The 22,100-nt window shown below is 37.9% G+C and overlaps 3 long non-coding RNA genes across 3 annotated transcripts; 1 reads left to right on the forward strand and 2 right to left on the reverse strand.

Moving 5' to 3' along the window:
* Positions 1-3,606: 3,606 nt before the first annotated feature.
* LOC307156350 lies at positions 3,607-4,415 on the reverse strand. The gene is made up of 4 exons (XR_013820695.1): positions 4,353-4,415; positions 3,994-4,111; positions 3,769-3,830; positions 3,607-3,660 (listed from the first exon to the last, which is right to left on the reverse strand). It is a non-coding gene; the product is annotated as an uncharacterized lncRNA (long non-coding RNA).
* Positions 4,416-4,498: 83 nt separating this feature from the next.
* On the reverse strand, positions 4,499-5,207 carry LOC307155863. The gene is made up of 3 exons (XR_013820597.1): positions 5,160-5,207; positions 4,661-4,702; positions 4,499-4,528 (listed from the first exon to the last, which is right to left on the reverse strand). It is a non-coding gene; the product is annotated as an uncharacterized lncRNA (long non-coding RNA).
* A 12,079-nt stretch (positions 5,208-17,286) lies between these two features.
* Positions 17,287-21,462, forward strand: LOC307155831. The gene is made up of 4 exons (XR_013820592.1): positions 17,287-17,961; positions 18,111-18,274; positions 19,841-19,954; positions 20,795-21,462. It is a non-coding gene; the product is annotated as an uncharacterized lncRNA (long non-coding RNA).
* The last annotated feature ends 638 nt before the right edge of the window (positions 21,463-22,100 follow it).

Below are 22,100 nucleotides of genomic sequence, written 5' to 3' on the forward strand. Positions count from 1 at the left end.
CAATATGTGCGGCTTGGCCACCACATGTCTGCTCCTCAGACCACCAATACCGGAGCACCTCAGGGGTGTGTACTGTCACCATTCTTATACTCACTGTATACAAACGATTGCACTTCCAACGCCGATTCCGTCAAGTTGATTAAATTTGCAGACGACACCACTCTGATCGGCCTTATCAAGGGCAACGATGAGTCTGCTTATAGGCAGGAGGTGTCTAATTTGGTTGCTTGTTGTGATGAGAACAATCTGGAGCTTAACCAACAAAAGACTGTGGAAATGGTGATAGATTTCCGTAGAACTCCTGCTTTTCTTTCACCATTAACCATCAGGAGCACGGTTGTCAAGGAGGTAGAGTCATTCAAATTCTTGGGCACTGTTATCACAAACAATCTGAAATGGGAGGAAAACAGCTCCGCCATTATAAAAAGGGCTCATAGTGGAATGTTTTTCCTAAGGCAGTTAACTAAACTTAATGTTTCTAGATCTGTTCGGTCTAGGTTTTACAGAGCCACTGTGGAAAGCATTCTTTCTACATCGATCACGGTATGGTTTGCTTCAGCATCAGCCCAGGCAAAGGTTAGACTGCAGCGCATTGTGCGAACAGCAGAGAGGCTGACTGGACATAGGCAGCTGTCAATCAATGACTTGTATGAGGCCAGAGTCCGGAAGAGGGCAACAAAAATTGCTGCTGATCGGTCTCATCCAGCATGTGACATTTTTAGGCTGCTTCCCTCGGGAAGAAGGTACAGGGCGGTAAGGACGAGGACCTCACGCCATCTTAACAGTTTTTTCCCAAGAGCCATTTCCCTCTTGAATAACTGACCTAGTGCGCCACCATTATTTTTGGGACTATTTTATTAGTAAATTATTTTATTATTTGTTTTTAAGCATGTCTCATGTGGCTATACGCATACAGTTGTGTGTTGTGTTTGTTTGTGTGTTACTGATTGCCAAATCAAATTCCTGTGCATCTGTTGATGCATTTGGCGAATAAAGTGATTCTTCTTCTTCTTCTTCTTCTTCTTGACTTTGAATGGGTGACGTCAAGCGTTGCCGAAAAGAATTGTGGATCCGTCGGCGGCGCTTCACTGGCGTTGCTCGCGGCAGAAGTTGAGAATTTTTCAACTTCTGCCGTGAGCAACGCCAGTGAAGCGCCGCAGACGGAAGCGTCAGCCAATCAGGATCGCTCTATGCAAATACAGTAGCCAGGCGGCAGCCAATCACGTTCATCCTGTTCAAGAGCAGCAAACTGAGGATAAATTTGAGTTCCTGTCTAATTTCATTGGCTGACGCTGCTATGACCATGGCGTCAGTGCCAAACTTCAGCCACGCCTTCCGTCAAGCGTTGACGCTGAAGCCCCGTGTGAACACACCGTTAGTTTCGCGTCAGCCATCCCTACCTCTGTCATTGTATTCCCTCTTCACTTGCACACACTGCATGAAAAGAGGTGTATCCGGACCTGTATACTCCTGTATACACTGCTGAAATTTGGAAGAATCCAGGAGTATACTGGCCGGATAGCTCAAATTCCATGGGTCTGTATATATCCGTATACATCCGAAATGATACCAAATCGGATGTATATTGTGGACGTATACTTCCGTGCTACAGCCATTTGTTGCCATGGCAAGTAATCCCATCAAAGGTTTTTTCAAGAGAACATTTTCACACCTTTGTGCACCTTTTGGCCTTCCCCCCCTATTGGTCCTTTTCTTTTAAAACCACTCCCATTACCCAGACCACTATTGGAGGACAGGACACATTGAGAAAACCCAGGAAAGTGATTTGATTGGTTACTTTTAGAACATAGCCCACCCTAGGCCTTATCGCACAGTGATTTGATTGGTTATAGGCCAGCTATGCAGATATTGCTCAGTATACACTAAACCCCCCTTACCCCAATTTTAATACATTCAAATATAATTTTAAAAACACACACAAAGAACAATGAGAAAGTCTGACATTTTTATTAAGGTAAATAAAACATTCCAAAGAGCATTATAAACAAGCATTAAAAAGGAATGGGGGGAACAAAAATATTTGAAGGGATGAAAATGTAAAGGAACAAAAACAAATATAACATGAACATTCCAAAGAACATTATAAACATACATTAAAATGAATGGGGGAAAAGAAATGTGAACAAAGGTGTAAAGGAATAAAATACAAAACGTGGAGATAAGCAACATGCACATCAAAAAGGAACAAATATACAAAGTATACAATATAAAACGAGATCAATAAATAAGAAATATAGAAATTAAAGTGTATATAAAATGTATGTAAATATTCATTTTTTTAAACTGCCATGCTGCACTGGTGGTGTGACGTAGCGTGGGTCAGCCTCTAGTCTGGTTTGTAGTGGTTTGGTGTTTGTTCACATCGCTGATCGATTGCTCCTGTCTGCCGATTGCTGTCTGCCGATCGATTGCTCCTGTCTGCCTCGCTGCCTGCTGTGAGTGTGTTTGTGTGCTTCGGTGCTGTAAGCTCCGTCTTAGCCTTATATTTCTTTGTTTTGAACCATCATTTTACTACCATTTCTACCCAACATCTCAGATTAACCTGACATCGCTAGCTTTTGTTATTAGTACTACTAGCACAAAACGCTAGTAATTCGCTAGCCTGTTAACGCGCCACCCGTGCGCTCAGCTATTTTTATTTATTTATTTTTCTCTCGCGCGTCCGCGCCTTTGAGTTCATAAAAAGCTCAGGTGAGTAAGAATCAGTCAACAAACACGGTGAGTAATGTCTTGTCCTGTTATTGTCACTTGCACTTCATGTCACATGTTTAGTATAGCCTTCTCTGTCGACAATATAGGATTTATATGTGATAAATGTAAGGAGACAGTTAGGTTGACAGAGAAGATTTCAGAATTAGAAACACGCATCCAAACTTTAATTGAGGATAGTAAGAGTGCTAGTGCTTTAGATGTTTTGGATGCGCATAGAATAGTGAACTTAAGAAATAACTTAACTCTGCTGTAAAGCCGAAACAATCTCTGTTACCTTAAATTATACGCTTATCTCTGTTAAGCTGCTTTGAAACAATCTACATTGTTAAAAGCGCTATATAAATGAAGATGACTTGACTTGACTTGACTAGTACCTGGCAGAGAACAGATAACTCTGTGGTTCTGTTTGGTGGAGACCTCACCATCCACACTGGCCTTCCATCAACAATAGCATCTTCATCAGACATCAGTTCTATTGTTGCAGTCTTCCACAGTTCCCTTTCTGTGTTGGTTTGTACAACACTGGACCTGGTCTCCAGCAACTGCAAAACATAACAGTAATTTAACCACTAAAACACAGAGAGGAGGATAGTTACATTCTGAAGAAAAAAAAGAAAAAAAAACTGCTTAACCAGTTTCTTAACTTACCCGTCTCTTTGCAATGTTCCTCAGTGTTTCTTTTCTGGGCCTTTTCAGGCTGAGCCAAAGAATACTTCCTCCACAAAGTCTCAAAATACGTCTTGCAACCTGTTAAATAAATCATAAATAAATGTAATGCCAATAAAACTATGTAAAACAGAGGACATTAAAATGATTACAACATCTTTAAGATTACCTTTTGCACATTCAGGGTCAACGTCTGTAAAAGTTGTCCTTAATTCTTCGAAGAGATAAGTGGTCACAGCCAGGTTATGTGATGAATTTATTCTGGGGGAAAAAGTTGCAGGCATCATTAATGAAATTCAATTTTGGTATTTCAAATCCATATAGTATTAGATTAAACTAACATTTACAGTATACAATACGCAGTCTTACCCGGTTTGTGGATCGTATTTGTGTGGGTTGTTCTCTGAATTATGGAGGCACCTTACAGATTCCTGTAAAGTTTGAAATTAAAAAGCGTTTAAGTGGATTCACAATCTGCAAGATCATAATCTGAATTTTCAGTTTGAATAAGTTGGCCATCACAGTAAACATAAGAGACAAAACATATCAGTTCATAAATCTTTAAGATGTCACGCAGCGCCTCTGATATCTTACCGGTTCGTGCCGCCTTCTGCCTATACAAGGCCACCAGTGCAGGTGTATGTTGGTCAAGCACAGCATAGAACTGGTTCCGTATGTTGACGTTTGTGATGCGTTGGAACTCAGCACAAAGCTACAAAAAAAAAAAAAAATTATATAAAAAGACATACTCGATTTGCAACAGAAAACACATTTGTGATGCAACATGTTCAGTTAAAATACATTGTTGAGCAACATGGTCACATGCAAAGTGATAGTTATTACACACAGTGAATAGTGGCATTTGCTGTTCCATTTGAATGTGATACATATAAAAAATTTGGCATAGAAATATGTGTGAAGAGTGGCAGAAAAGAGAAGTGAGTCTGTTTTACCTGTGATTCAATCCGAAGAGCCGGCCATTTCCCCAAGAAGTCCTTCACCTGCACAGATAAAACAATCAATATGAAACCAGTCAAATTATGCAATCAACCTCTTTACAAATTAATGATACAAAATTTCAACTGAATGTAACTTAACAATAAAGTTGCTCTCTGGTGACAATGTAGGTCTGCACATGCACACAAAAACAGACAGCAAGAGATTTAATTTTTAAGAGACGTTTGATTGATGCTAATGAATTAGGCTCCAAATAAAAGAAATGGTGAAAAATAGTTACAGCCTAAATTAACATTTGAGTCACCTTGATTTTGGGGGATGCTCACTGCACTCCTTCCACTTAAACCTATAATGAAAAGACGTTTGTAAAGGTTTAATAAAAACTTGCATAGTTCATTCGGTAACTATTATGTCCATAACCTTAACTTTGTTTGAGTAAAAGTTAACATGACTGTTAACGTTAGCCACTAGCTCATTTGGGTGCATGTAGATAACATCACATTGAACTTGCCAGAGCAGGGTGCTTAACACAAACAGCAGCAACACACTCAAAAACAGAAGGACTATCGCTTGCTGAAAAGAGTTATTGACTAACGTTAACATTATTGCCCTGCCACGACATTAACAGTAACATTACACAGGATATTCTGTCACTAGCAGGCGGACTGACGGCAATCGCGCCCGCGCACCGCGCTTGCAACTTAAAAATAGCCTCGTCTAACAGTCAAAATATCACGTGTAATATGATATTCTTACAATATTACAACAAGCAAAGTAGTTTTGAAGTGTTTTGGTTTACTTACAAGTTGTTTCATGCTTGATACCACGTCGCTCGAGAGGGTAGCCATCTTGGATGGATTTTTCAGGTAACGTCAGCTGCACGTCATGACGTCATATCACGTGATCGACAGTACACTTTAAAATAGTGAGTAAACCAGCGGTGTTCACTCAGAAATGCTGAGGCACACAAACATAAAAATACATATTTGTTCATAGACATTAATAGTTTAAAGGTGGATTAACTCAGCAAGAGATTTTAACTGTAGTGACCTCAGTCTTCAATTCAGTGGAGTAGAAAAGCTCAGGTTCCTTCTACCTTTTTAATAAATATCAAGTCACCTTTATTTATACAGCACTTTTTACAATACAGATTGTTTCAAAGTAGCTTTACAGAGATAACAGGAAAATAATGCAAGAAAGTTTGTTTCCAGAAGAAAATAGCTTCACAGTCCAGCTTAAGTCAGTTCAGTGGTGATTCATTTTGTTGTATAAATAAATAAATTCATTTAAATGTGTATATATATAGCCACTTTGGAGAAAACCGTGATGTCATTGTCCAGCTCAGTTCAGATCTCATATAATAGTGTCAACGCAGGCAGATCAATAATATTGATGAATATTAAATTAAATGTCCCCAACTAAGCAAGCTAAAAGCCAATTGTGAAAAAGGTGACAAATGTTGTTGTCTGCAATTTGTAAAACTTCACAATAAAATTTGAGATATTCTGAAATGTTTGGTTCATTTTTCTTTATTTGTTCCATTAAATTTATTGCTGGGAAAAAATTAATCGTGATTAATCGCATCCAAAATAAAAGTTTGTGTTTGCATAATATATGTGCATGTACTGTGTATAATTATTTTGTATATATAAATACACACATATGCATGTATATATTTAAGATTTTGTATTTATTTATATATAAATTATTTATATTTATATATAATATAAATTATGTATAAATGTATATACATGCAAATATTTCTTAAATAAATACATGCATATGTGTGTATTTTGTAGCAACATTGGCTATGAATCATGGCTCATTGAATCAGAACACAAACGCACATTCCTTCTTGCTGTCCCACTCTGAACCCCCGAAGGTAAATCAGTTGTGTTGGCTCCAGCTAGTCTGCAACAAATGGTCTTTCGCGACACTTTATTGCACCTTGGAGGATAACCAGGCAACACATTCCCTTAACTTTGCAAAGTTCTGCATTCCAAACCCCCTTCCCCTCTCTGGACCACAGAGAGATAACGAAACATTCTATGTGACACACACACACACACACACACACACACACAAAACATCCTTTGGTTGCAACTTCATATAGAAATATGGCTCTTGAATGTATACCTTCCGATATGTATGTGTGATTAGTTTGCTTTATAATAGAGGTGTGGTTTCGAAATGTATTCTTTAATCAATAGTGTTTTAATTAGAGAATGTTCACTAACATTCTCTGGCAATTGGCTTCCCCCCACTTTGTTTTTATTGCCCTAACGGAATGTCAAGCAAACTGAGATTCCAGGAGAGGAGTAGGAATAAAGTGTTAATCCTACATTTATGTATAACCACTTAAGAAATGTATAAACAAGGATTTGATTTTCCCATATCAAATTTGTGTATCTGCAATGTTATCGTGTATTAATCAAAACTTTAAAATGTTTGTAATTATGCATATCTTATGTAACTTGGTGTCCCTACAATCTTCCTATGACAAGTTTCATATCTCTGTAATTCTCTCAATCTAACAGAGTCGAATTTCAATAGCAGAATGCAGTAATGTACATTGTTTTATACATTGCATATGTCTTGAGCAAATCGTCTCATATCCCTCATTACTCATTCGAGTGGGCGTGGCTTACGAGACAAAATAAAATTTTCCCGCTCTGAAATCTCTGAAGGTTATTGGTCGGCGTACGCACAGAGGCGTGAACCCATCTTTTTCCATAAAAGACCAACTCAGAGAGTTCTTCAGTGAGCACTTTTACGAACCCTCTTCGCCAGCGAGAAGGTCCATATGGCTCCCTTTTAAGGGAGCATTCTCCGTTTTCTCTTTTATTTTCTTTATTTTCGTATTCGGACTCAGCGAAGCAAACGCAGCAAGCAACTTCAACTCAAAGAAAAAGACTCTTTTGAAAATCCCGCGGCCGCGCACACCGAAGCAAGCCCTGCTTTCTTAAAGAAACACACGCACGCTGCTCTTAGGACACACGCACAAACTCGGCGTTCTTCAGCAACAAAGAGAACCATTTTGCAAGATAAGTTTATTGAACTTTTAATGTGATTTGATTCCTTGTTGTCTCTCAAGGTTACCCTGCCTGTGACCTTGCCTAACTGTGATCGATCTTTGATCGCCCATGTTAGTTTCACTTTCTCTCATCTCTCTCATTGTCCGATCTCTCTCTCTCTCTCTCTCTCTCTCTCTCTCTCTCTCTCTCTCACTCTCATTTTCGTTATTCGTTTAGTCTTGTATTTGTTTACGTATTCTGTATATACATACATATTTACCCTGTGTGAATCGTAGTTATGTATTCATTAGTTCAATTATTAAAAAACCATTATATCCTAGATTGTCTCGGTATAAGTGTTCATTTTACAAGTCAATGTAACGACGATCAAGCTACGCTTTACAAATGCGCTACTGTTAAGTAACCTACATTTTATAAGAACAAGAAAGTAATTTTCATGGCCAGAAAATATAGCTTTCTTCGAATTATAAGAAAGAGATAATTTTGTTGAGAAGTTGATGGAATTAATTTTACGACCAGTTTGCGGGACAAACAACTGTTTAATTAATACATTAATTTCCCTTAAAAATTATTCTGATTAATTGATCTGAAAGAGGGTCCTTTTGGTATATTAATGATTAAATTATAATTCATTGTAATTGAACATTGATGTATACGAATGGGTCTGAATTTCAGTTTCAATAATTTATTAATATTGTAAGAATATAGATGAATCAACCCGATTCATAATTTCGATTCCCTATAATCATTTGAGCTAAGTTTCTCTAATATAGAGCATATTCCTTACAATTTATACATACAAAATAATTATACACAGTACAGACACATATATTATGCAAACACAAACTTTTATTTTGGATGCGATTAATTTTTTCCCAGCACTAATTAAATTCCTTTGTTTATTTCATTAAATATTCAGATGTTTTTGTGAACGTATATGTTCAGACTGGGTGTTTATTTTGTCCTGTTTTTATAAAAAATATTTGATTAAGAGACTTTTTTTCATGCAGTGGTTTTAAGGCCCTGACACCGGCGACGTGAGCCAACCCTAGAGTCGGCTTTAGTCATTGCTAGTTCTTTGACGTCGGTTTTGTGTTTCAGGGCCTTAAGAATTTATTTATTTTTCTGTACAAAAAGCTTGTTTGCTGTAGCCTAACCTAGTAGTCCAGAGATAATATAACCCTGAAGTCCTCCCTGGCCACCCCTCCCTCTGAGAACAGCCAGCACTGTGTTAGTGTCAGTCATTAACATATGAAAGGTCTTCACACCTAACAGTTGTCAGTCCTCTCACACCCAGCAGTGTTTCAGCTGTATATGTCCGTGAAATTTCACGGATTCCTGTATATGTCCGCATATGTGAGGTTTCCGGGTTTATCTGTAAATACTGTTCCATGTTACTCTGATCCGCTTTTTCCCACATACATCCGGCAAACATCAAATTACACAGGAGTTTACCATGCCCGTATTTTGCCGGATTTGAGTCTTTTCATGCAGTGACAGAGATTCCACATCAGTCATTGCCAGCTAAGTCACCATCCTCTCACCATCGTCTGGTTCCCGCTGTTTCCCCAACACTCTGCTTTTAATAAACACTGTTTCACCTTAACATATGTCTGTCTCCTGTGTTGTGACAGGTTGCTGGGATTTTATCCAGACATAATTGGTTATTCTGTGTTTGATTTTGCATTTGGATATGTATATTTATTTAGACATTAAAGACTTATTTTTGTCAGTGTTTGTTGTTGTTGTTTTGTTTTTTTTGTTTTTTTATTTGAACTATCTACCAGCAGCCATATCACCCTGTAGCCCAAGACTGGTTGCTCACTGAAGCTGAGCAGGGTTGAGCCTGATTAGTACCTGGATGGGAGACCTCCTGAGAAAACCAGGTTGCTGCTGGAAGAGGTGTTAGTGAGGCCAGCAGGGGGTGCTCACCCTGTGGTAGGTGTGGGTCCTAACACCCCAGTGTAGTGATGGGGACACTATACTGTCAAAGAGCACCGTCCTTCGGATGAGACGTTAAACCGAGGTCCTGACTCTCTGTGGTCATTAAAAATCCCAGGATGTCCTTCGAAAAAAAGTAGGGGTGTAACCCCGGCATCCTGGCCAAATTTGCCCCTTGGCCTCTGTCCATCATGGCCTCCTAATCATCCTCATATACTGATTGTCTTCATCTCTGTCTCATCTCCACCAGTATGCTGGTGTGTGGTGGGTGTTCTGGCGCAATATGGCTGCTATCGCATCATCCAGGTGGATGCTGCACATTGGTGGTGGTTGAGGAGATTCCCCCTTCCATGTAAAGCGCTTTGAGTACCTAGAAAAGCGCTATATAAATGTAACAAATTATTATCAATTTTGCATAGTCAAATCTGGACATAGAAAGCATTTTGTTATTCATACTAGCTACATATTATAGAGCCATATTGCACACCTACGAGTGTTTGTGTTTGTATACAACAGTTCGATTTCATGGTTCTAATTTTCAAGTGTGTAATTAAATAAGAAACAACAACAGAGTGTCTATAAAAAACATTCCAGAAAGCAGAGGTCTGTTGCACGAAGCTAGTTAAACGAACTCTGAGTTTCATAGTAGATTTGGAGTTGATAAATCCAACCTGGTTTACATCAGGGGTCCGTTCTTCGTACGTCGCTAACTCAGTTAGTTGGATTTGATTGTTGATGATTTGGCATGATCTTGGATTGTTTGGTTCTTCGACGCTCATCCTGGACTTGCTGTCATAGCAACAGGTCCGTAAGCTTAAACCTGCTCGCGAGCAGGTTTATTTCATGTTAACAGGATTAGATTGCGGCTGTAAAAGCGGAGGTGATACGGGAAGTCTTTCACAGCCATGCATTGTCCGTTTTCGAATTAATCACGTATTGCAAGATAGACAGGATCCTTTAGTGCAGTGCGATATTCTACTTATTGAGAGATATCGTTTTTCTCGTGAGGGTATCATATACATCATTAATTTGTTGGAACCACGTTAAATGTTCGACTTGTCGGACATGTAATATATCACAAAAAAAAAAAAAAAGGACTTACTAAAAATATCTTAGATGGTGTGTGACACCATGTCCTATATTACAAATGTGGGGAAAAAATGGCCTGGATCTGTGAATGACTCCAGAATTTTCAGAGTCACATTTATGCACATTATTTGAATGTAAGGGAAATGTATTTATATCAAGCTCACTATATTACATAAATTTATTCTGAGCCTAACAAAACTGTATTTTTCCATTATACAGGTGCTTACGACAGGATCCTGCTTGGTGACGGGCTTTTTGCAGGCAGTATTTCATGACGCCATTCCCTGGACCACAAACCTGTTTCAATGCAGCTCTAGCCAGGACAAGGGCACACATTGAAATGACCTTTGGGCAACTAAAGGGAAGATTTCAGTGTCTGAAAAGTCTGAGGGTTGCACCTGACAGGGCCTGTGAGATTGTTGCATGTGCCATACTCCACAACATTGCCACCATCAGAAAGGAGAGGACCCCTGTGGTGGAGGTGCAGCCTGATGATGACCTCCAGCCAGTGCACTTGGACCAACCTAGTGGCAGAGCTGCATGGACAGAAAAAAAAAGACAAAAAAAAACATAACCTTCATTAAATTAATAATAATAATAAAAGACAATATGCTTAGTTCCTTGAGTTTTATTTCAATTATTCTTTGTCAAGAAAAGCCAGAGATAGTCATCTTTTGCCTGCAATAAGAGATATTATGCAAGGTCAGCAAAAGTACTCTGTGTGAAAGTGTATTAGCACTTACTCTGAAGTTCCTTTTGAAGCAACTCAATCTCTTGTGCCAGGTTTTCTTTAAGGTGTCAAGTTCTATTTCTCCCCTTAATTTTTTTTTTTTTTTTTTTTCAGGTCAAAATACTCAACCCTCTGCCATTTTTGGATAAAAAGAATAAAAAAAAAGAACTGTCAACACAAGCCTCATGCAACAAAAATAAAAAGGAAAAGTACTACACTGCCCACCTCTGTACCACAGTAGGCCTTTCTGTAGGCCTTTCCTCCTGCAACTCATTGCAGTCAGAAATAATATGTACACAACTATAAATTAAGTAAAGTTATTTATGCACATACAGGTACTTCCTCCAAAGGACAGTCATCTGAGAAGGTGTCTTCACCATCCAGTGCAATGGAAACAAATGGGCATTGCAAAGTGTTGCACTTTCTTCCCTTTTGATGTAAAGTTAGAAAAAAAGTCAACTTACTGCACATGCTTCAGCCACTTTCCTGGGGCCCGTTCTTCGTACGTCGCTAACTCACTTAGCTGGATTTGATTGTTGGCGATTTGGCATGATCTTGGATTGTTTGGTTCTTCAACGCTCATCCTGGACTTGCTGTCATAGCAACAGGTGCGCAAACTTAAACCTGCTCGGGAGCAGGCTTATTTCATGTTAACAGGATTAGATCCCGGCTTCATAAGCGGAGCTGATACGGGAAGTCCAGAGCAGCGCGATAGTGCACTTTCTGAGATTTTTTTTTTTTTCTCGTGATTCGTGAGATTGTCGTTTTTTGTCGCTTTTAGGTTTAAAAAACAGTTTTAGGTTTTTTTGTGGCATTTCCAAGCCACTTAATGATTCTTAATGAGCCACTCAATGTTGTAAAGAATTTTTTATTTTATTTTTGGCTATCATAATTTTTTATGAAGATCATACACTCATGACCTTGCCGATTACAGAGATGTCACTCAGGCTTCACTAACGTGATTGGTACCATAGACTATAGACTGCCGTCAAGGCCTCAATGAAGGGGATTATGTGAACAGAAAGGGGGTTCACAATGTAAATGTGCAGCCCAGTTACTATTGTGATTCTTAATATTCCAGATTAGTAATATTATATCAAATAAAAAAAGGCAGTTGACTAAAATCTTCCATATCACAAATGTGAAAGCAAAATGGCCAGGATCTGTGCATGACTTGAGAATTTTCAGAGATTCACATTTATCCACATTATTTGAAAGTGGTAAGGAAAGTTCCACAATTAAATATCAAGCTCACTGTATTACATATACTTATGCTGATCCTACAGAACTGCATTTTTTCATAGGTGATTGACATGTCCCTGCCTGCAGACAGGTGTTTTATGACCCCATTCCCTGACCCAAACCAGTTACAATGCAGCTCTAGCCAGGACAAGGGCACACAATGAAATGAACTTTGGCTAACTAAAGGGAAGATTTCAGTGTCTGAAAAGTCTGAGGGTTGCACACCTGACAGGGCCTGTGGCATTGTTGCATGTGCCATATTACACAACATTGCCCAAAAAAAAACACTTTTCATTAAATGTTTAATAAAAGACAAATATGCTTAGTTCCTTGAGTTTTATTTCAATTGTTCTTTGTAAAGAAAAGCCAGTGGTCAAGTGCCTGCAACAAGAGATATTAGACACATGCCTCATGCAACAAATAAAAAGGAAAAGTTGGCTATACACTGCCCACCTGTAGGCCTATGTCTCCTCTGTCTTTGCAGACTCTTCTGTAGGCCTTTCTGTAGATGTGGAATCCTGCAACTTATATTGCAGCCATAAAGCATACAAGTATAACTTAAGTAAAGTTATTTATGCACTTGCAGGTAGGCTAGTTCCTCCATATGACAGTTATCTGAGAGGGTTTATTCACTGCCCAGTGCAATGGAAACAAATGGACATTACAAAATCTTCTACTTTCTTTCCTTTGGAAAGTTAGAAAATGTCCACTTACTGCACATATTTCAGCCACCACTTTCTTGGGAACAGATACAAGTGTTGGTGTATTGTTTAAAAGTGCACAAAAGAGGAAAACACAATGTCATTACATTGAACTACACTGGGGAAAAATGTGATCAATAACTCATGGCAAAATATTTTTACATTAACATAAGTTTATCAGTTTTCACTTTCACAAGTCAAAGCAATTCATCATTACTCAAGATTTAACAGTCTAAATGACTATACGGCCTTAATTTAATGCAGCAAAAATTATTTTACAGTGTAGGCTACTAAGATCTTTTCTATTTTTTTCTCAGCCTTTTTCTTGGTTGCTTTTATAAACAGAACACCATTTATTTAACAGTGCCTTTTATAAAAGAGACTATAATATAACTACAAATTACCATTATGTAGAATATTTTTGTACTTCACTTTTATTTGTTCCCATGTTGTGGTGACTGACATTACAATGAACAAAGTAATTATGCAATTATTAAAATACAAAAATATAGGCTAATAAGTGATAAAAACATCTAACATGGCCAGTTCTAACGGATTTAAATTGTCTGCTACTTTTTGCCAGCCCTCTCTCCTGGCTTTTGCAGACTTTGAGGTGTTCCTGGCGTTTTGATTAAACATTAAAATTCCAAATAAACTTCGACTATTAGTTCTTGCTCTGCTGAGGAGAAAAACTGCGCGCTCTTTGGCCACGCTGAGCAGCCAATAGCAGCGTTGCTGATCAATGTTTCTACTATCGATACATATCCCCTTTTAACCAGCGCATGAACGCGCAATTATCTCAGATAACTCAATCCAGCGATACTAATCATATCCGGCAAGTGTGTTCGAAGAACCGAGTTAGCCAGATCATGATTCGCACGATGATATCATCTTGGATGTGTCATTTGATCTCTTAAGGCGGGCGTACACGGTGCGAGTTCGGACCAGGATCGGACACTCGGGAGGTCGTGAGATATTGCACACGTTGCGAGTCAGTTTAACTGATAATCGCGTCAATGCAGCTGGTACACGGCACGACTGTCCTGCACGAATTTTATCCCGAGCCGGCAGCAATCACGTGAGCTTTCGCGCTAAACACAGAGACCATCAATGTTGCATGCAGGCAAAGCTTCAGATAGAAAAAATGACAGAAATGTGTGTGCAAATGATTTGTTGTAAAGCAGAGAACAGTAGCCATTCAACATAAAAACTAGAGAGAGAGAGAGAGAGAGAGAGAGAGAGAGAGAGAGAGAGAGAGAGAGAGAGAGAGAGAGAGAGAGAGAGAGAGAATTATTATTTTTATTTATTTTTATTTAATATTATTATTATTTTCTGTAGTACAATGTTCAAAATAATTTTCTATGCTGTTTTGATGCTTTGGCAATACAATTGTATTTTTGTCATGCCAATAAAGCTTTATTGAATTGAACAGAATTGAATTGAGAGAAGTGTGTGTGTGTGTGTGTGTGTGTGTGTGTGTGTGTGTGTGGGTGGGTGTGTGAGAGAGGGAGAGAGACAGTGTATGCGCACGCTGTATGGTTGCTGCCACTGAGGTATAGCCCCACGTGGTTGTGTATAATTTGGAAATAGGGGACAGTTGGTGAAAATCGGGCCGACTCCCCGAATTTTTTAAACATGTTTAAAGATGATCGGGAGGTCGGGGAGGTGCTCATAACGTGCTCGGCTCGGCTCGTAATTCCTCTCACACGCTGCGAGCCACGACCATGCGAGCATCACCGATTCCACTCGATTTCTCCCGAGTGAAAAAAATTATCTGCGAGCTCGTAAAAACAGCAAAAATCGCACCGTGTACGCCCGCCTAGACTCGGATGTAATAAGCAACGTACGAAGAACGGGCCCCTGGGGACAAAAGAGGAAAACACAATGGCATTACAATGAACTAGGAAAAAAATATGGCAAATAACTCATGACAAAATATTTTTACATTAAGTTCAGCAGTTTTCACCTTCACAAGTCAAAGCAATTGATCACTAGGCTACTCAATATTTAACAGTTGAAATGACTGTACCAGCCACGTACAGTACGAGTAGAAAAGATTACCATTTTGAAGAATATTCTTGTCCTTCACTTTTACTTGTTCCCATGTTCTACCCAGATAGCACACGTACGTCTGCAAGGTGTCTGTTAAAGATCACTTCATCTGGAAAGCATCTGCTGTTTACTAACATCTGATAGACATCTTTAAGATGTCAGTTTAACATACATGCTAAATCATTACATCTTAAAGACATCTTCTAAACGTCTATTTGACATCTGACAGGAAACGTCCTATAGACGTATTGCAGATGAGCAAACACTCTAAAAAATACGTCTTCCAGATGTAAACACGCACATCAAATAGACGTCTCTGTGATGTATGTGTGCTATCTAAGTGTACTGAAGTGGAGATTTCGGACTTGGAGTATGAGAGAAAAGTCAAATTGGTCAAATCCGTTTTCTCAAAATGACTTTTCTCTCATACTCCAAGTCCGAAATCTCCACTTCAGTAGCACCGATATACACCAAACTCTCCAGTCTTGTACCTAGTTATATTATGAAGACATATACAGAGGGATTTGTAAATATATTATTCCTAGCCTGATTTATATAACATTTTATTCCAAAAAACATGGCAAAAATCTTTTTTTTAAGGCTATTGACAGTATATTCTGATTTACAGGATAACAAAAGTAGATATCCATAAATCCCTCAGTAATTTTTTTCCCATCTAATATGTGAACACAATGAAAAAATAATTTTTAACCTGGCTTTATCCAATACTCAGATTTTGTTTTTTAAAAGATATGCAAATTAGCGCATATTTAATTAGATATTGCCTAATTTGCATATTTAAAAATTAAATTACAGAAAACTTGTAATACATTTTTTTCTCATCTTAATATAGGTAATCAACTGGGAAAGTTTCATGGTGATATCTGCTAGTTAAAAATTTGACTCTATTCACCTGTAGTGTCTGGCCTTAAACCGATTTAGTAAGTTTTGTTTTGTAATTGTTCAATAAAACCATTTTTATGTGGTTTTTGTATGGACTTGGAGTGATTTTTACTCAAAACTAATGGCTGGGATAGATTCGGTACCCCTAAAAACCCCTAGTTAGTCATCTCAAAATGTAATATAAAAAAAAAAAAAATGTTCATTATTTTTACCCAGGCCGTCTGGGCACCCCAACTTTGATTGCCTCTCCAGGCGTTTCCCCGAGGATTTGGCCGTGGATAAATTGGGAGGTGTTACTAGACACATATAGGAACACATGGTAAAAAAAGCTATTGGTAAGAAATTTTTTTGCAGATTGGCAAAAAAAATTCCTAACTTTCCCTAACTATCAGGGGCGGAGCTACGTGGTGGCCAGGGGGGGCCACGGCCACCACTGGTCAAGGCTCGGCCCCCCTGCCGGCCCCCCCAAACTCACGGCCCCACCCCCAGTCTGAGGAGGGGGAAAATAAATTTAATTTAAAGAAAAAAACCCTCCTGAGTTTAAATAAATACTCAGAAATAAATACTCGACCCCCGCCGAGTGAACAGGAGGGCGCGAGGGGCGGATTCGCGTTCTGTACGTAAGAAAGCTCATCTGCCGCCAGAGCCGGGATTCGAACACGGGTCTTTGGCGCTAAAAAGCTTAGATTTCACCACTGAGCCACAGAGGAAGATACATAATTATACCGTTAGAGTGAGTATAGAAGAGAGCAGTAAAAAACGTTGGGTTATTTGTGTAACCCAACCGTTGGGTTACACATATTGGGTCAATATGTTGGGTTATTTTCCAAAAATATTGGGTCATTTTTAAAATCGTTGGGTAATTTCTAGAAATAACCCGACTGTTGGGTTAAATAGCCTACGGTTTCTGCAGCGACGGTTCAAATTTTAACGGTCCAGTGACAGAGTCAACGCAGGAGCTGCTGCTGCATCCTGATTATGAAAGGTAAGTCATATCGTTTTTATGTATATATAACATTAAGTATTGTGTACTGAGACGTTGAATATAATTATTCTAAATATGAATTTTATATTTTTTAAAAACGAAGTTCCCTTTAGACCGTTTTAATGATCTCCGGGAAGTGAGATCGGTTGGAAATTAATCCTAGCTATCGCCGTTAGGTCGCTAGCAGTAATAAAGTAATTAATTATAACATTATACTAGCGAAACCGTTTACTACCAGTTACCTACTACAATAAACTAAGTAGGCCTTAGTCTGAAATCACTAGCATTACGCCTGTTTTACGGATAGCAATTGTTTATTCGTGATAGCAAATGTCTTAAAGGGACTTTAAGCTGTCACAGCTGAAGCAGTGCTCCAGACTGGTAACGTACTTTTTTTGTACAGGTGCGACTACAATTGTCACTAAATGCGGAACGAAAGAGCTCTACTCATATGAACCGTAGTGCACGGACCATTTATCAGCTCGGTCCAGCGGCGCGAGCTCAGACATCGGTCACACGACACCACAACAGCGCTGTGAGGTGCAGTGAGAAGCGTTTGAATTCGCTGAAATCTCCCGAGATGAAAGAAAGATGAAAAAGTGCAGATATTCCCAACAACATTGAAATGGGAAACATTGTGCAACAAATAAACGATTAGTTCATGATTAGTTAAAGAAAGTTGATGTTTTCCAATACACAGATTACCTTGATTTACTGTAGTAACAAGTTTTTAAGGACTAAGTTAGTTTACTTTTCTGAAAATATTTATTTTTTTCTGCTTCATTCCAACACAGAAAGGAGTAAATGAAAGTATTATGCTGCTGGATGACAATGGTTCTCAACTCTGGTCCTGGACAGTGTACAGTACACATTTTGGATGTCTTCCTTATCTGGCACCGGTCTTGGAGTCCCTCTACTAACAAGTTGGTAAGTTGAATAATGATTAGAGATACCAAATGTGCAGTGCTGGGGCTACTACAGATCCAGGTACAGATAATTACTTATGTTTTTTTTTTTGTTTTTTTTTTTAGCTGTCTTCCGTAATTTCAATACAGTATTTTTTTATTTCAATATAGTCTGAGCTGTTTGATGACTGACAATGATTGAGTGGCAAAAGAAAGCAAGAAGTCCTCACAGCCAAGTCGAGGAGTTCGTGAGACACACACCACCTCAACAAACTGCAAGAACTGCTGAAGAAATCATTAGAGAATATCCCAGACTTCACAGTTTTCTTGGAATGGTGAGTTTAATATGTATGCACGTGACGTAGTAGTGGGAAGTTCGGATCATTTTACTAACTTGGATCTTTGCATCTCATTCATAAAAATTAATAAATATTTTTTCAAGTCATTTCGTTAATTTCAGCAGAATGTATTTAAATGTTACATGTCAATAGCCAAATTCCCCAAACACATCAAATGTTGATCACATTTAGAATAAGAAAAAAAATGCAATGCAAGGAAGAGGCCAAATTATGAGAAACAGAAACGATTAATTTATTTATCTGGGTCTTCAGGCTATGCAGTCTGTTAGTTTACCCAATCTAAGCCGTTCGTTCATTCCGTGACATCCTCATAAACTGAGCTTTGCAGTCTGTAATACCGGATAGAGAATTGATTAGTTCACGTTTCGAGTCTATCGACTTCGGGTTCGAGTCATTTCTTTCAACACGTGACTACATAAGCTGAGCTATGCAATCGGTACCGGATACAGAATTGATTAGTTTATCTCTCGGGTTCGAGTCGTTTAGTTTTATGTCACGGAACTGTTGTTATTAGACTATATATATATATATATATATAATATATATCTTTATCAAAGTGGTTTGCCCCATCATAGATAAAGTTTAAAGCATTACCAACTCTTTAGTACCACATCCATATGGAAAAGATCCATCATAACAGAAATTCTTAAATTATAAATTTAAAGAAATTAAAAAGCTATAATTTGAGACCAAAAATGTAGCATGTTACTGTTAAAAAATTAGTAACTCATTTATGTGTCCAGCGCTGTCATGTGACAAAAGAATAAAAGACTCAGAGAGAAGAATCAGACCCGAAGACTCGAGAGATGAACTAATCATTTCTCTTTCCGGTACTGACAGCATAGCCTCTATGGGACTGACAGGAAGAACAAAAGACTCGGACTCGAACCGGAAGACTCAAGAGATGAACTAATAATTTCTGTTTCCAGTACAGACTCAGTAGTCCCGAGTCATATTAAAGATTCGTTCAAAATAAACTAATCATTCATGACCGACCCATCACTACAGTACAGAGAAGCAAATGGAGCGCATAATTGGATGTTTTTAAATAAACATTGACAAAAAACTATAAAAGTTTTAGGGCTGGACGATATAATATATATAACATTGATAGAAGTGATCACCCGGACTTATATTGTCGGTATATAAAGCGTTCACAGGCAAATTAGTTGTTTTTTTTTCTTTTTCTTTTTGGTGTCTAAATCAGGCTCATATAAATATCAGGAAACAGGATTCCTGGCTGCATGTCAATATCCACAGATCACTGGATCTTTGTTAAGTTGTAAGGAACACTATATCGAGTCCAACCTTTAGTTTAAACTGATAATCGTTTGTTTTACTCACGTTTTCGCAGTTTCCCCTATTAAATCCAGTCACGCAACAGCTCTTCGGCGGGAAAGTGACGTCAGTGCATACCCTCTACTGTATATGGAAGGGGTGTCTTATTTTGGAAAATTGTTTTGGCTGTGTCTAAGTGCATATGAAATTAGGTTCACACATGTGTGGTATAGTTGAAAACTGTTTTTTTCTTGTCTTTCAAAGATGATCCTGGAGAAATGGCCTGACATCCTTCCATCATCGCCATACCTCACAAATGGAAAAATGGTGTGTCCAACATATGCTGAAATGAAGCGCAGCTTAAATGACATTTGGCCTGTAAGTAAAAGCAACACTATCAAGTCAATTTTGATAAATTACACTGCTCTTCAGCTCATGTTCATCCAAAAAAAGAAAATTCTGTCATGATTAACTCACCCTCATGTCGTTCCAAACCTGTAAGACTTTCGCTCATCTTCAGAACACAAAAGAAGATCTTTTAGATGAAATCTGAGAGATTTCTGTCCCTCCATTGACAGTATACACAACTACCACTTTCAAGCCCCAGAAAGGTAGTAAAGACTTCATTAAAGTAATCCATGTTTAACCTCAATTTTATGAACTGACGCGAGTGCTTTGTGCAAAAATACATAATTGTTGCTTTCACGCTCTTGTCGTCTGCTCGCGCATTAACACAACATGTTAATGTCGAGGTGCTCTCGTGAACATGCGTTTGAGTTTAATATGTTGTAAATAAAGTGATAAATTATGGTTAAGGGATAGAATATACTCATGTCACTTCATAAAATTGAGGTTGAACCACTGGAGTAACATGTATTACCTTTATGATGTGTTTGCTACCTTTCTGGGGATTAAAAGTGATAGTTGTGTAGCTGTCAATGGAGGGACAGAAATCTGTAAGACTCATCAAAAAGATCTTTATTTGTGTTCCGAAGATGAACGAAAGTCTTACAGGTTTGGAAAGACATGAGGGCGAGTAATTATTGACCGATTTTACATTTTTGGGTGAACTAACCATTTAACAGCAGGTGTAATGACTAATTAGAGTGACCATAATTTAATTCAATACAGCTCTGCTTTGATATAACTTTTTCATAATTTAACACTGTTGATGTTGTCACAGTGCATGCCCAACTGAACATTATTTATTCTTTTAAGGTTGGAGACAAGTGAGAAACAGTGAGACAAGCCCGGATCCACATGACTTGATGTGTTTCAAAAATGTTTTACATCTATGACATAAACTATTTCAAGACCTCTGCACCCATTTTGGGAGTTTTTGTAGCATGCAAATTTTAATATATCTGGAGGAGGTCCTGCCTCATTAGAACTTTGATCATCATCATCATTAGGTCCAGTAGTCAACATATGTATTTGTAGTTTTATTACTCAAGGTATGTTTACACTAACACATCAATGCATTCAGTGTACAGTGAAGACCTTTTAATAAAGTTGTGATTAGGATTTATTGTTATTAATTTGTGTATTCTGTCCATATTTGTATAGGTTATTGAATTAAATGTATAGGTTATTAATGTGTAGTTCTAAATTTAGTGTTCATTTAGAATTTTTGTGTGCTGTATGCTGTACAATTGTATGTATGCTATGTGCATTTTTGTGTAGGTTTTGAATGTGTACTGTTTGTACATATTTGCATAGGTTTTGAATTTATTATGTGTGTTGTATACACTTGTGCATTTTGAATTTATGTACACAATTATGTATATTTACATTAAATGCTAGACTCCCCAATATATAGTTTGTAATTGAAAAATATATTTGTTGAAACATGTGTATTGTTTATACAAATAAACAATCTGTATTTGAAAACAATTTGTATTTTATTTATTAAAATAAGGTCATAAATAAAAATAAATATTTAACTCAACTGTTGGGTTATTTTAACCCAACTGGAGTTTAACCCAATGCATTGGGTTAAAATAACCCACAGTTGGGAAGGTGCTATACCAATCCACAGTTGGGTTATTCGTTGGGTTATTTTTAACCCAACATTTTTAAGTGAGCGTCATACTTTGTGTCGGCGTTTATTTGTAGGTGTGCATGCTTTGTTTATAACAGACTAAAACACTCTATTTCCACCTTTCGCCGATGAGTGACGCAGATTTGAAAACTCACTCAGCAAACAAACAAAAAGACAATTATGAAAAATAAATTGAATATTGCACTTAAAATGCCATGGTTTACATAAATAAATTATCGCCTAAAAATGACAATTCATATTGTGTCTTTCTGTCATTTGCACTAAAAAATCCCCGTCTCATGTTAAGGTCCCTACGCAGAGGAAACACTGAATTTCGATCTCACCAGTGTGAGTAGAACGTGATCAACTGCTAAATTCAAACTGTGCTTTTTTTTCCCAACTAACGTGATCATTATAAAGGCGATTCAATGCTTTAGCTAACAAATTTGTGAATATTTTGTATATTTACATCAGTATGTATTG

The sequence above is a fragment of the Squalius cephalus genome, assembly GCF_949319135.1.
Source record: "Squalius cephalus genome assembly, chromosome: 3".
Lineage (NCBI taxonomy): Eukaryota > Metazoa > Chordata > Actinopteri > Cypriniformes > Leuciscidae > Squalius > Squalius cephalus.